Below are 15,151 nucleotides of genomic sequence, written 5' to 3'. Positions count from 1 at the left end.
GCTGGATGGCTGGCAATGCCCACGTCTTGGGCAGAGGGTGTCCCTTCTCTGCTCGACCGCATCCAGCAGGGTGTCCAGGTCCGTGCCCGGAACCTCGGTGCGACTCGTCGGGGCTCAGCCATCTCTTCTCCTCCAGGTCCTCTGTGCGCGGATCGCGCCATTCATTTGGGCGTCGCGCGGTGACGCGGCTTTCGCGACATGCCCCCCGAGTTTCTCGCGGCCCCGATCCTAGCCCATTTTCAGGCCCTGAATCGGTCGGGATCGGGGCCGTTTCGTGCCGTCGTGAACCTCGACGGCGTTCACGGCGGCGTGGGCACTTAGTCGCGGGAGCGGAGAATCGCGCCCATTGTGTTTGGATTTTCACAGGGGATTTGCAATGGAAAGAAAGACATAGTTGTTGCACAAAATCAAGACTCAGTCTTTATTGATCTTTGCGAGTGGACCAAGTGTGATATATCCAAGGTTGGGGGACTAGTTCTAAAAATAAATTACATTTATTTGAGTGGCACAGTAGTTGGCCCTGTTGCCTCACAGCACCAGGGGCCCATGTTCGATTCTGGCCATGGTCACTGTCTGTGTGGAGTTTGTACGCCCTCCTGTGTCTGTGTGGGTTTCGTCCGAGTGCTCTGGTTTCTTCCCACAGTCCTAAGATGTATGGGTTAGGTGGATTAGCCCTGATAAATTGCCCCCCAGTGTCCAGGGATGTGCAGATTAGGTTATGCGGTTACGGGTGAGTGTATATGGGTAGAGTGCTCTTTGGAAGAGGCGGTGCCGACTCTATTTGCTAAATGGCCTCCTTCTGCACTCAAGGGATTCTGTATCTATTTTTATAACCCCTTTCGTGAACACTCGATCTCCTAAAGCTTTTTACAGCCTTTGAAGTACTTTTGAAGTGTAGTCAGAAGTTCTGGGTATGCCTCATTAATAATATTTAGTTTTAAAAATCAATCACTTGTCCATCTTGACTGTTATAAGTAACAAGGTCAAGGAAGCCATGTTAAACTCTGAATCCTGACTGGATCTTTATTTTGAAAATTCGTTCTGGATAAACCAAACTGTTTCTAGAAACTGCTGAATGAGGCAAAATTGTTTAAAGTGACAAATTGTTCCAGAATTTTGTGAAGCTACAGGGTATCATATTCTGCCAAAGTCTGGCTCAAGTCTAAGACTCATTGTTCAATCCAATCAAAGTTAGTCAGAAAGGAAGTGATTGTCTTCCATAAAACAGTCTTTTTCAACCACTGGATATTGTATTAACCAAACGTATTAATTAAAGATTACTGTATTAATTAGCTGCCAGTCCGTAACAGATGACTGATTCAGTAATGAGCGACAATTAAATAATCAATAATGAATCAGTAGTTACAGGAAGAGACTGAGTTTTATTTGCTGTAAAAATGTAAAAGCTTAATTGCTGTATGTAAAATATGTGCAATGAGGATAAATGTACTGGTAAGGGAGACCTTCAACCTCTGATTAGCCTCAACATTTGAAACTGTCTGAATAAGGGATTGTAGAGAATCAGATAAAGGGATAGTGTGAAACAGTTCTATTGTATTCCCGTCTGAGATAATGAGACGGTGGTGTCAGTAATTAGGATCCAATTAAATTAATCCACTGACCAAATTGACCAATTGTCATGTTACAACAGGCCCAACTCTAACATGAGGTAATGGTCACTTTGCGGATAAAAGTAGAGGTTCTGAAGGTCTTCCTTGTTGACCAAGTACGGAAGATTCCCGAGGCCGGGTTCCAAGGAAATTACTGTCAAAGAAGGAGCCAGACTCCCGAGGCTGAATTCCACAAGAATTACTGTCAAAGAAGGAGCCAGAGTGGGTTACGCTTATACAGACTGATCACCCACATGAAGTTGTAAAAGTTAATGTCTTAAAGTTTCTTTGAATAAACTTTGTAAATTTAATAACAAAGAATTCTGTCTTAATTGCCTTGTCTGAACCAAAGTGAATTTATTAAATGGTAAGTTGGGGGTGGCTGAAATCAATAAAGTTCCAGATAACAAGATCAGAAAACCGAAATCTTCAATTTTAAAACTTGCATTTCTATAGCGCCTTTCACAACCACAGGACGTCCCAAAGTGCTTTACAGCCAATAAAGTACTTTTGAAGTGTAGTCCCTGTTGTAATGTAGGAAAAGCAGCAGCTAATTTACACACAAGATCCCACACACAGCAATGTGATAATGAGCAGATGATCTGTTTTAAATGATGTTGACTGGGATAAATATTGACCAGGACAATGGGGATAACTCCCCTGCTCTTCTTCAAAATAGTGGCTGTGCGAACTTTTACATCCACCTGAGAGGGGCAGACAGGGCCTCAGTTTACCATCTTATTTGAAAGAAGGCTGTTCTGACAGTGCAGACTCCCTCAGTGCTGAGACGAGGAATGTTGGATGTGATTTTTATCCTCAGGTCCTTGGACTGGGATTTGAATCCACAACCTTCTGACTCAGAGGTGAGAGAGCTGCCCACTGAGCCACGGCTGACACTTTCGACAATACAAAGTTAGTGATAGAAATCTACTTTTTCAGTTAGCTGTAGAGAATAGATAAAGGCTTATATCAAAGATCATTTAATCGTAATTAACTAAAATTTAAAACCAATATATTAATCACGAGACTAAGAAATGCTGTGTTTGTGAATTGATCTGATAAGCAAATGTTTGCAAGTTGTTTAGAGTCTGCGAAGATCATGCTGCAAAAAGACCCTTTGTCTCACAAAGAACTTGGATGAAATCCTAGTTTTGTTTCAATGGTAATGATCAGTCAGCACATTGTATTTTTCCATTTGAAGAAAACCTTTCACAGTCACCTTTATCTCTTAATTAATAGACAGACATCTTGGTCGAATTAGATGAATTATAAATTATTTAAACCTGTAAAGGGGACAGAACTTTAAAGATAGTAATTTCCTTACGAGTTCAGTTCTCGTGATGAGACCGCTTACCTTTTTCTATTCTCGAATCACTTCAAACTATTTTCTATTCTATTTGCTAGCTTTGCAAACCACCATTTTCTCTTGTTTTAAATCACCCAGTCATTTTTGTATTTTAAATTCAATTCAACTTATCTGTATTTGCTAAGTACAAACAATCAATACATCTGACTAGCTTACTGCAGGGCTAGTCGGACCTTCCTAAATTTGTACTTGTGTGAAAATTGAAGCTTGACAGTAGACACTACTAGCCGACAAAAATAAAAGTTGCAAATTGCTTTTAACCCAAGAAGCCCAATCTTGAATTTCTGGTATTTGGTATATGGAACGGCATTACAGTTATACAAATAGATACAGAGATCCTACAGTTAGAAAAGGAAAGTTACCGTTAAACCTCCAGTGCCTAAATCTAATAATAGAAACTCCCAGTCTAAATAACATGGATTTGACTTATAAATGTTAAAGTGTTGGTTTAGAGCCAAAAGTTTTGACTTCCCATTTGAGCCTCGGGCACTATCCTGTCTCTATTGCTCGGGTCAATGACAGCCAGACGGAGCTGAGGTTGAATTTAGCTGAGAATAACGGGGCCTGTGCACCAGATGGGCGTCGCACTAATAGAGAGACAGAAAGGTGCTGGAGGGCTGACTGGGAATTGGGCCTCCAACCAATTGTTTAATCGCTCACGCAGAGCTAAAGAGGAACTGCCTCTTTAAATACATATACAGGGAAGAGGCTGCAATGAAATCTGTCCCTTTTAACCTGCACAAAAGCAGGAGGCTCAGATTCACAGGCTGCAGGAGGAGACCATTTGGCCCATTGTGTCCCTGCTATCTCTTTGAGAGGACTCTCCCATTCATCCAACTGCTCTGATCTTTCCCCAGAACTCAGCAAATTCTTCCCATTCAAGTATTTCTCCTTTGGAAAGATACGATTGAATCTGCTTTCAGGCCGATCAGAACAATTCGCTGTGCCAAATAAAATAAAATCTCATCTCCCCCTCTGGCTCCTTTGCCAATTACTTTAGAGGGACTCACTTTCTGTTAAAGAGCCTGTCAACACCCCTCCCCCACTTTCCCTAAAGTACATCAATGTAACATGAAAAGGTGGCACAGTGGTTAGCACTGGGACTACGGCACTGAGGGCCCGGGTTCAATCACGGCCCTGGGTCACCGTCCGTGTGGAGTTTGCACATTCTCCCCATGTCTGCATGGATCTCACCCCCACAACCCAAAGATGTACAGAGTAGGTGAATTGGCCACGCTAAATTGCCCCTTAATTGGAAAAAGAATTGGGTACTCTTTTAAAAAAAAAAATAAAAATTTTAATCAGTCTTGAAAAGTCCAGAAAAATCTAATAATTTTACTGAGAAAATGTTATTGATGAAACAACATGGTTTTAAAAAAACAGAAAATAACTTGATAATCAAAGACAACCAGAGTAAATATTCTGGACACAAATGGTTTCTCTGCTGCTCCTCTGCACCCTGCTCCCGTGCCTCCCCGCTTTGGACACAGGGAAACAGAGCCCCGGGGGTCATGTCACCATCAGCGCCGGTGTCTCCCCTCCTGGGCCCCGATTGGTTGGCGGCCCATTCACTGCTCCAGCACCTTCCTGTCTCTAGTGGGACGCACATGGCAGTTTCCCAACTGGGGTACAGGCCCCCAGCTCCGTCGCCTGGCTGTCACTGACACGAGCAACAGAGAGACAGAAAAACAAGGCTGAAATAGGAAGCTGAAACCTGTGTCCTAAACAACTGTTAAGATCTCTGTAAAAATCAGTAGCATCTCCAAGAATTTCAAATTCCCAGTCATAGAATTACATCGCGGGTTTCATATTTTTAAACAAAAATAAACTTCAAAGCATATACAAAATAAAATTAAAAACCAGCACTGTGAACTTCACACTGTAGTTTATAAAGACTCCTGCTGTAACCTCAGTTTCACAGAATTCCCTTTAATTCTCCTCAGTATTCCAGCTATTCCCCAAGCTCCACGATTTGATGGGGATCCTTCCATTAGCTTTCGGCTGAACAACCCTCCAACTTTCCTTCAAGACCTCAAAACTGTGGACTCCTCAGTCCAAGCGTGAGCTTCACTGCCTTCTTGCTGAGGGATTTAAACATTAGAAACACCCCTGGTTCCTCATGGCCCTCTCGGCTTCTCGTCCCACAGCTGGTTCAAAGCTCCTGCTCCCACAGCTGGTTCACAGCTCCTGCTCCCACAGCTCCTGCTCCCACAGCTGGTTCACAGCTCCTGCTCCCACAGCTGGGTCACAGCTCCTGCTCCCACAGCTGGGTCACAGCTCCTGCTTCCAAGTTAACTGCAGACTCTGAGAAACACCCAGAATTCCAACCAAGGCCCCACCCTGAATCACTTATCTCCATGGTAACACAGCACGGTAGCATAGTGGTTAGCACAATTGCTTCACAGCTTCAGGGTCCCAGGTTTGATTCCCGGCTTGGGTCGCTGTCTGTGTGGAATCTGCACGTTCTCCCAGTGTGTGCGTGGGTTTCCTCCGGGTGCTCCGGTTTCCTCCCACAGTTCAAGGATGTGCAGGTTAGGTGGATTGGCCATGATAAATTGCCCTTAGTGTCCAAAGTTTCCCTTAGTGGGGTTACTGGGATAGGGTGGAGGTGTGGGCTTGGATAGGGTGCTCGTTCCAAGAGCCAGTGCAGACTCGATGGGCCGAATGGCCTCCTTCTGCACTCTAAATTCTATGATTCTATGTCCAACAGATGCTGAAATTAATGGACTTTCAGCTTCAAAACCAAACCTTCTGACCCGGAGGTCTGCATGAAGGATTCACCTCTGGAACAAAGACAGGACAGTAATTGTCAGACCCGATGTCTCCAGCTAAAAGAGCCCAGCTGCCCTTTTCCAGATCTTACCCTTCCAGCTTTGACTTCAAGTCAACATCGGCCACACTTTGTGATTGTGAATTCCCCGAGAGTGTTTCTGTAAGATTCTCAACCCAGATTTTCCATTTATCTTCCTTTTAAAAAAAATCTAATTCCCAAGCTAAAAGTTATATTTCTGAAACATGAATTATGAAACAAGGCATTTGCAACATTTTCCCAGCAAAAATGAAAATGTATCACCCTCGTAATATCCTATTTGAATATTCCACCTTACAACGTGCTGTATATATTCACAACAGCCATGATCTTATTGAATGGTGGAGCCGGCTCAAAGGGCCAAATGGCCGACTCCTGCTCCCAATTTAAACTCTGTAAATTTTCCTGTGTTTAAATATCTGATAACCTGCAATAGACAGAATAATCCCTCCATTGTCCCCTTCACATTCACCAGTCTATCTTGCTATCAGCACACTGCTGAATTCCATGTCCAGGAATCAGTCCACTGAAGATGGAAACATTACTTCTTGCTGTGTTTTCTGAAAGTTTTCTTCTTCCAATAATTATCGTCCAAAGTTCCTTCTGCGAGAGGTGAGTCCTCGTTGCTGCTCAGATGTGAGTTTTCAAGTTCAGTTTTGAAAACAGTCTGTTCAGAGTTCACCTTTTGAACTTTATTTTCTTCCATGTGTGTAGTTTCCCCATTGTTTCAATCCAAAGGGAAAGTCCCGGTCAATCCCACATTTAAACTCTCTTCTTCTGGCTCAGTTCTAGGCGGAGCTTCATTTTTCAGTTCATTTCCCAGACTCCAACATTTTGGATTTTCTTCTGGAGACAGCAAGTTCAAAATGGCTTCTTTTTGTGTCAATAACTCGCTCATCCATTGGTCAAAATCTTCTTCAGCCACTTTAAGAATGTCATTCAAATGCTTTTTATGTGCAAGCAGAAAAGGTTCTGAGATTCCTGTTTGGAGAAAATGGGATCTTGGACTTCAGAAATAGAGGGATTGAGAACAAAAGCAGGGCAGTTATGTTGAACCTTTCTAAAGCTCTGGTTCGGCCACAACTAGAATATTGAGTCCAGTTCTGGGTCACCACACTTTAGGAAGGATGTGAGGCTCCTCGAGAGGGTGGAGAGCAGATTTACCAGAATGGTTCCAGGGATGAGGGATTTTAACCACTAGGTTTGGCTGGAGAAGCTGGGGTTGTTCACATTGGAGCAAAGGAGGTTGAGGGGAGGTTTGATAGAGGTGGATGTGAGTATGACAGGTTTAGATATGATGGTTAAAGAAAAGCTGTTGCCATTAGCTGATGGTACACGAATGAAAGGGGGAACATATTAAAAGTTTTACTCATTGATTCAATGAGCTGATTGGCCTCCTTGCCTGCCGTAACGACTATGATCAGCTGCTCCAGTCTCCCCAACTCACGACTCCCTCATCCCTGGTGCCATTCTGGTAAATCTCCTCTGCACCCTCTCTGAGAACTTCACATCTTTCCTAAAGTGTGGGGTCCATATCTCGGGTTCCATTCTAGAGGGATAGAATTGAAAAGCGGAGAGGTTATGTTCAACTTGTTTAGAACCAGGGTTAGACTATACTGGGAGCACCGTCAACATTTGTGATCTCCATTTAGGAAAAGGAAATAGAGGCACTGGAGAAGGTACAACAAAGATTCACAAGAATAATACCAGAACTGAGAGCATTTCACCTTCAGGAAAGGCTGGGGCTGCTTTTCTCTAGAAAAGAGAAGACTGAAGGGTGACCTGTTTTTAAAATTTATTTTTAAAATATAATTTTTTTTCTTAAGTTTAGAGTATCCAATTTTTTTTCCAATTAAAGGGCAATTTAGCGTGGCAAATTCACCTACCCTGCACATCATTTTGGGTTGTGGGCTGTGAGACCCACGCAGACATGGGAAGAATGTGCAAACACCACACGGACAGTGACCTGGAGCCGGAATCGAACCCGGGTCCTCGGCACCGTGAAGCAGCAGTGCAAACCACTACACCACTGTGCCGCCCTAGAATTAAGGGTGACCTGATGGAAGTCTTTAAGATTATGAAGGGGTTTAATAATCCAATAGAGATATGACGAAAAACTGCTTTAGCCAGCAAGTGGTGAGGATGTGGAACTCACTACCACAGCGAGCGGTTGAGGTGAACAACATGAATACATTGAAGGGGAAGCTAGATACAGACATGAGGGGGAAAGGAATAGAAGGATATGCTGATGGGGGAGATGAAGAGGGGTGGGTGGAAGCTCATGTGGAGCATCAATACTGACAGAGACCAATTGAGCCGACTGGCCTGGCCCTGTGCTGTAGACTCAATGGAACAGAGACAAATGTATTTATTTTAGATCTACCTGTAGTGGGGGGAAATACACTTTACTATCCAGGATCAAAGAAATGTCCTTCGTCAGCTTTTGTGGATTGTTTCAGTGGAAATGTGCTCGCTCAGGTTCAAAGAGCACAAGCCCACTGGAAGCAAAGTCGTGAGAACAGCCAGTCCAGCAGAAAGAAACCCTCCGACCCTCCCACGTCACCAAGTGTCAGAATGAACATGATTCAGTCCTGGATGTGATTAACAGCAGCAATAACAACAGAATCCAACCCCTGTCATCACTTATGAACTCGTTGGTGTCTCAGAAGGTTAGATGACTGTGTGAATCCCTTCCCACACACAGAGCAGGTGAACGGTCTCTTCCCGGTGTGAACTCGCTGGTGTGTCAACAGGGCAGATGAATCACTGAATCTCTTCCCACACGTCGAGCAGGTGAATGGCCTCTCCCCGGTGTGAACTCGCTGGTGTTTCCGCAGAGCAGATGACTCACGAAACCCCTTTCCACACACAGAGCAGTTGAATGGCCTCGCCCCGGTGTGAACTCGCTGGTGTGTCTGCAGGTTTGATAACTGAGTGAATCTCTTCTTGCATTCAGCGCAGGTGAACGGCTTCTCCCCAGTGTGAATACGTTGGTGAATCGCCAGTTTCGATGAGGATCTGAATCCCTTCTCACACCCAGAGCAGCTGAATGGTTTCTTTCCGGAGTGAACTAACTTGTGTGATGCTAAGTTGGATGAATTCCTGAATCCCTTCTCACACTCCGAGCAGATGAACGGCCTATCCCCAGTGTGACTGTGTCGATGAATTTCCAGCTGAGATGGGCGTCTGAATCCCTTCCCACAGTCCCCACATTTCCATGGTTTCTCCATGTTGCCCCGTGTCCTTGTGTCTCTCCAGATTTCACAATCAGTTGAAGAACACGTGTACGGTTTCTCCTCGCTATGAATGATGTGACACCTTTTGGAAGTGTAGCTGGATAAAGATCCTTCGACAGTCACTGTACTGGGACACTCTTACTTGGGTGTGTAGGTGTTGAAGCTTTTCCAGTGATACTGATTTTTAAAGTGGGCTGCATGGTGGCACAGGTTAGCAGTGCGGCCCAAGACACTGAGGACCCGGGTTCGATCCCGGCCCCGGGTCACTGTCTGTGGAATTTGGAGATTCTCCCGATGTCTGTATGGGTTTCACCCCACAACCCAAAGATGCGCAGGTTAGGTGGATTGGCCACACCAAATTGCCCCTTAATTGGAAAACTATAATTGGGTACTCTAAAAAAAATTTTTTTTTAAAGCAGACGAGCAGTTCTTATTCTAGCTTCAAAGACCAACAATATTCAGGTCATGATGAATGAAGTGACTCTGTCAGATCTTCACGTGAGGTTTGGTTTGAGATTCCTGTCTGTAAATTCTCCTCTTCTAAATCCTGTAAAAGGAGTTAACAAAACTCAACTGTCAGTACAGAATAAAAATTCAGAACACGCAATTCTAATTTCCTACGGACATTATTTTTCTCTCCTTCCCCAAAGCCTGGAAATCTCCATCCCACACACTCTCCCTCCATTCTTACTCTGCTGTATCTAATATAGAGGGGGAATGAGACTAAAGAGAAAATGCTGGAAAATCTCAGCAGGCCTGGCAGCATCTGTAGGGAGAAAAAGAGCTAATGTTTCGAGTCCAATGACTCTTTGTCAAAGCTAACGGACAGAGAAGTGGGGAATATTTATACTGTGGAGTGAGAATGAAAGATGAGGCTGATGGATTGTTTTACAGAGTCGGCATGGAGTCGAGTGATCAAATGGACTCCTTTTGTGCCATAAAGGCTCTATAACTGGAAATATATAATGTAGCTACGGTACTATATTACAAGACTAGAAATAATAAAAATGTATTTATTACAGAACCACCAATAATATATCAAATCTGTACCATATAACAACACAAGAGAGAATGAGAAAAGAAAGTGTTTTACTCATGATGGTGGAGGCTGGAGGAAGCTTAAGTCTTCATTCGCACAAAGCCCCACTCTGATTGGTTGGTGGACCAGTGTCCTTCCGGTCCTCCAACCTTCTCATTGGTTCATACTGCATTCGGAAGGTCGGGCGGGCTCTATCTGGCACATGCGCAGACTCCCTTGTCCCTCGGACATGCGCGGTCCGCGGCCACGTACCCGCGCAGCGGATAGAGCGGTTTCTCTTGCGCGCACGGAATTGTGGGAACTGCGGCCGCCATTACCCATCCGGAGCCCAGTCTCCAAAATCCTGGCACTGGGATGGAAAAGGGGGGGGGGGGCGTGACGTCAGCCTAACACAAAGTACATGTGTGTAGTCACTGGATTGTGACCCCCCCCCTTAGCAAAACAGTTTGTTAACTTCAGGTATAAAGATTTAGACACCTGGGTGACATATTGGGGAGGGCAATAGGTGAGAGTGAAACTGAACCCGAGAGCAACACCTTCAGGGAAGGAGAATTGGGCGTTGAGGGGTGGGATGGGGTCGGGGGTAGGGCGAGAAACTGGGAGACTGCGTTTCCTTTGCTGTATTTGGAAATAAATGTGTTCAAGGTACAGTTCAGCTTGAGACCAATGCTTCCTCTGCAGACATAATTTAGAATTAACATGGTAGCAGAGAATCAGCACTAAACTTTGGTTCCTTGTGTAAGAAGTTTTATTCTCTCTCTCTCTGAGATGCACGTTGCTGCTGACAATTTTAGGTACAGAATGGCAGAGAACATTGCAAAATCTCAGGCTTTGATTCTCCATCAATTTTCTCGTAGGGAGAACAATATCAGCAATGGAACAGTGAAGCTGATGTGGACACAGGTTACTTCCTTACCCTGAAAGAAGCTAGGTATGGCTTTATCACTAACAGCAAAATGCAAGGTTATGAGTATTTTCAGACTCGGTCGAAGATGATTTCAATATTGTGGAAAACACTCATTTCAGGTACTTTCATATCAAATAGACAACTCACAGTGAGGCAAAGGAGTCATTGTGGCCGAGTTTCAAATAGACAAAATATTAGTGGCAGATACCAGAACAAAGGTAAGCCTGCTGACAAGTGATGTGAAAATGATAATATGGGTCTTGGATGGTAACCGTAGGCGGTTGAACCCGGGAAATACACAGGGGTGATTAATCGGTGTTTTCAACATTGATTCTCAGTATCATTATGTAATGAATTGTTCCCAACGAAAGAATCGCGTTTTTCAAATAACCCATCAAACATAATCTTCTGAGGCTGAGAATGATGATGGTGACTGTTGTGGGACAACCCAGTCCCCACCAGGAGAGACTCAGGATCAGGTTTCAAAGCTTTATTCCGACGTATGAAGGGAGAAATCAATCTTATAATAATAATCTTTATTGTCACAAGTAGGCTAACATTAGCACTGCAATGAAGTAACTGTGAAAAGTCCCTCGTCGCCACATTCCGGCGCCTGTTCGGGTACACAGAGGGAGAATTCAGAATGTCCAATTTACCGAACAGCACGTCTTTCGTGACTTGTGGGAGGAAACTGAAGCACCTGAAGGAAACCCACGCAGACACAGGGAGAACGTGCAGACTCCGCACAGACAGTGACCCAAGCTGGGAATCGAACCTGGAGGTACCCTGGCGCTCTGAAGCAACAGTGCTAACCTTAGTGAACCAGATGGCTTTTAATGACAATCTGCAATGGTATCATCGTCATCATTAGACTTTTAATTCCAGATATTTTATTGAGTTTAAATCCAGCACCTGTCATAGTAGAATTCGAACCCGGGTCCCCAGATCATCACCCTGGGTCTCTGGATTACTCGTCCAGTGACAATACCACTTTGTCACCGCCTCTCCAATTAATAAAGTCAAAGATACTATCTGCTTTATTAACTGCTCTCTCAACATGCCCTACCACCTTTAATGACTTATGTACATATACACCAAGGTTCCTCTGTTCCTGAACCTCCTTTAGAGTTTTTCCCTTTATTTTATATTGTCTCTCCATAGTCTTCCTGCCGTAATAAATCACCTCTCACACTTCTGTGAACTGAACTTCATCTGCCACTTGTCTGCCCAATCCACCAACCTGTCAATATCCCTTTGATGTTCGAGACTATCCTCATCACAGTTGACAATGTTTCCAATCAAACCCTGAGCGCCAGTCTGGGTCATGAATATATATCAGGAAGAGCAAGGGTCCCAACACTGACCCCTGGGGAAATTCCACTGCAAACCTTCCTCCAGTCTGAAAAACAACCATTTATCACTACTCTCTGTTCCTGTCACTCAACAATTTCTTATCCAAGTGCCGACTTTCCCTATTATTCCATGAATTAGATTTTTCCTCACAAGTCTGTTGTGTGATTCTGTGTCAAATGTCTTTTGAGAATCCGTATACACCACATCAACAGTGCTGCACTTATCAACCTTCTCTGCGCCCTCCTCAAAACACTCCAGCAAGTTATTTAAACATAATTTTCTCCTAATGAATCCAGGCTGGTTTTCCTTAATTTTCCTGCACTTGTCTCAGTGACTATTGATTCAGCCCCAAACTATATTTTCCAGAAATTTCCCTACCACTGAAGTCAGACTGACTAGTCTGTAGTTGCCGGCTTTATCCTCGCATCCCTTTTTGAACAAGGGTGTAACATTCATAATTCTCCAGTCCTCTGGCACCATCCCTGTGTCTAAGGAAGACTGGAAAATTATCACTAGTGTCTCTGCAATTTCCACTCACTTCCCTCAGTATCTCTGGATGCATCTGGTACTGGAGCCTCATCTACTGTCAGTAAAGATGGTGTTTCTACCACCTCAGAATTACAGATTAATACAGAGCAGACGAGGCCCTTCAGCCCATCGTGTCTGCACCAACACATGAAAAACACCTGACCTGCCGACCTAATCCCATTTGCCAGCACTTGGTCTGTAGCCTTGAATGTTAAGACATGCCACGTGCCAATCCAGGTACTTTTTAAAGGATGTGATGCAGCCGACCTCTACCACCCTCCCAGACAGTGCATTCCAGACCGTCACCAACCTCTGGGTAAAAAGGTTTTTCTTCAAATCCCCTCTAAACCCCCTTTCCCTCACCTTGAACTTGTGTCCTCTCATAACTGACCCTTCAACGAAAGGGAACATCTGCTGCCTATCCACCCTGTCCATGCCCCTCATAACCTACATACATCTATCGGGTCGCTTCTCAGTCTTCGCTGCTCCAGCGAAAACAAACCAAGCCTGTCCAATCTCTCTTCATAACTTAAATGTTCCATCCCAGGCATCATCCTGGTGAATCATTGGAACATCCCAGTGTGGTGCCATTCATTGAATACTCCTTTGTCAAATTACTCCTTCCAATCACCTCACACTTTTCAGGGTTAAATTCCATCTGCCACTTTTCCACCCATTTAACCATCCCGACTATATCTTCCTGTAACCCAAGACTCTCAACCTCACTGTTAACCATCCGGCCAATCTTTGTGTCACCCGCAAACTTACTGTTCCTGCCCCCCACATAGTCATCTGTCATTTATATAAATAGAACATAGAACAATACAGCGCAGTACAGGCCCTTCGGCCCACGATGTTGCACCAAAACAAAAGCCATCTAACCTACACTATGCCATTATCATCCATATGTTGATCCAATAAACTTTTAAATGCCCTCAATGTTGGCGAGTTCGCTACTGTAACAGGTAGGGCATTCCACGGCCTCACTACTCTTTGCGTAAAGAACCTACCTCTGACCTCTGTCCTATATCTATTACCCCTCAGTTTAAAGTTATGTCCCCTCATGCCAGCCATTTCCATCCGCGGGAGAAGGCTCCCACTGTCCACCCTATCCAACCCCCTGATCATTTTGTATGCCTCTATTAAGTCTCCTCTTAACCTTCTTCTCTCCAACGAAAACAACCTCAAGTCCATCAGCCTTTCCTCATAAGATTTTCCCTCCATACCAGGCAACATCCTGGTAAATCTCCTCTGCACCCGCTCCAAAGCCTCCACGTCCTTCCGATAATGCTGTGACCAGAACTGTACGCAATACTCCAAATGCGGCCGTACCAGAGTTCTGTACAGCTGCAACATGACCTCCCAACTCCGGAACTCAATCCCTCTACCAATAAAGGCCAACACTCCATAGGCCTTCTTCGCAACCCTATCAACCTGGGTGGCAACTTTCAGGGATCTATGTACATGGACACCTAGATCCCCCTGCTCATCCACACTTTCAAGAACTTTACCATTAGCCAAATATTCCGCATTCCTGTTATTCCTTCCAAAGTGAATCACCTCACACTTCTCTACATTAAACTCAATTTGCCACCTCTCAGCCCAGCTCTGCAGCTTATCTATATCCCTCTGTAACCTGCTACATCCTTCCACACTATCGACAACACCACCGACTTTAGTATCGTCTGCAAATTTACTCACCCACCCTTCTGCGCCTTCCTCTAGGTCATTGATAAAAATGACAAACAGCAACGGCCCCAGAACAGATCCTTGTGGTACTCCACTTGTGACTGTACTCCATTCTGAACATTTCCCATCAACCACCACCCTCTGTCTTCTTTCAGCTAGCCAATTTCTGATCCACATCTCTAAATCACCCTCAATCCCCAGCCTCCGTATTTTCTGCAATAGCCTACCGTGGGGAACCTTATCAAACGCAAAATGATGAACAATAGGGGACCCGGGACTGATCCCTGTGGTACACCACTGGACACTGGCTTCCTGTTACTAAAGCAGCCGCCTGTCATCACCCTCGGTCTCCTACAGCTAAGCCTCCTCTTTCTCATTTATTAATTCTTCAAGTGCACCAGTTACCTCCTCTCTTACCTCGGTCTGGGTAGAATCTTCTTCCTTTTTAAAGACAGATGCAAAGTACTCATTTAAAACCTTCACTATTTCTCTTGCCTCCACCTGCAAGTTCTCCTTTGGTCCTTCAATACCCAGCCTGATTCTCCATTGTGTTTCTACCTGAGATCGTTCATCTGCGCAATTCATTTTTCTGATCTTCACCTCTATCTCCCTCA

The 15,151-nt window shown here is 44.5% G+C and overlaps 1 protein-coding gene and 1 long non-coding RNA gene across 2 annotated transcripts in view; one reads left to right on the top strand and one right to left on the bottom strand.

Moving 5' to 3' along the window:
• The window catches only part of LOC140422099 (uncharacterized), a 63,610-nt gene that overhangs the window by 23,506 nt on the left and 24,953 nt on the right, over window positions 1–15,151 (top strand). The window lies entirely within an intron of this gene.
• LOC140422120 (uncharacterized) lies at window positions 4,326–10,167 on the bottom strand. The gene is made up of 2 exons (XR_011947268.1): window positions 10,115–10,167; window positions 4,326–9,568 (listed from the first exon to the last, which is right to left on the bottom strand). It is a non-coding gene; the product is annotated as an uncharacterized lncRNA (long non-coding RNA).

Source organism: Scyliorhinus torazame, chromosome 5 (assembly GCF_047496885.1).
Source record: "Scyliorhinus torazame isolate Kashiwa2021f chromosome 5, sScyTor2.1, whole genome shotgun sequence".
Taxonomy (NCBI): Eukaryota; Metazoa; Chordata; class Chondrichthyes; order Carcharhiniformes; family Scyliorhinidae; genus Scyliorhinus; species Scyliorhinus torazame.
This window is presented reverse-complemented; position numbering and strand designations above follow the sequence as displayed.